The sequence below is a fragment of the Oryzias melastigma genome, linkage group LG15 (genome assembly GCF_002922805.2).
Source record: "Oryzias melastigma strain HK-1 linkage group LG15, ASM292280v2, whole genome shotgun sequence".
In the NCBI taxonomy this organism is placed as follows: Eukaryota; Metazoa; Chordata; class Actinopteri; order Beloniformes; family Adrianichthyidae; genus Oryzias; species Oryzias melastigma.
In genome coordinates, this window is record NC_050526.1 from 16256532 (window position 1) to 16257692 (window position 1161).

Consider the following 1161-nt stretch of genomic DNA (forward strand, 5'->3'; position numbering starts at 1 on the left):
CGGTTGTTTCTGTTTCAGACAATAATGGTGGTGTTATGAGGGGGGTGGGGTAGCCTGCAGGTGGGATCGAGGGACGCCAAAATCCCTCTTTGCCTAGGGTGCCATGCACCCGAGGGCCAGACCTGATCAGAGGGATCCATCACCTGAGTACTAGCACTACGTGAGTCTCCACACTACACTCCCCATCAGCCCTGCTGTCACTCCTAGAAGCCCCACAGCCGTTTTCCATCTTCAATCACTCTCAGCAGTATTCAGTCATAGCACAGTGTGAAGTCTTGTTTGAGCACTGAGCGTTTTGACTTGACTTTTTTGTTTCATCTGACCCTGTTTTGTCTTTGACTCTGATTGTTTGCCGCCTGCCCTGACCCTCGTCTGGACCCTGACCACTCTGGTTGGTCACTGATTCCCTCATGCTCGTGTTTGATCTCTGCCTGCCTGACCCTGACCCAGCTTTATGGAATTTTAGCTGTGTTACTCCTGTGCTGCTGTCTGTACAAATAAAACCTGCTGCACTTGGATCCAACCATCTGCCCATTTGTGACGATAGCAATCACCCCCTCGGTTTCACAGAAGGTATCTTCCCAACCTCCCATTAAGAGGGAGTTTTCTTCTATTCCCACCGGAATGACAGAAAATCTGTTTGCAACTTATCCAGACTGGTTTTACACAATTGCAACAATCTGGATTTTATTGCAACAATTTGCTCTAAATTGAATCAGAATAATTAACTTTTTTGTGTAACACACCCATTGTGAATTTTTTTAAGCAAACTGACTTGAGTTGAAAATTCCGGTTCCTTCCTGGTTCCTCTCTGATCGTTCTAAAAAGTTCTTCTCTTCCCATGAAAACTTAAAGAACTTGTTGTTCACTCAGAATTTGGAAAACTGATCTTTTTCGTCCTCTGAGGTCCACCTGGGTGGAGTCAGAGAAGTGTTCAGGTCTGTGGTTACCGAGTCAGAGAGACACGAGCAGCTGCTAGAACCCAATGCTCTCCATTCCTGTCATAACTCTCATTCTGGAGGAAATGTATCGAAGGGGGAGGCATTGTTGTGTAGCAGCTGGACATTGTCTTTGTCTCTTTCCCCCAGGAGGGACACAACAATGAGCACAGCAGCTGCTGTCATGTGATCTCACCAGATCTGTGTGTGTGTTTTCTGGAGA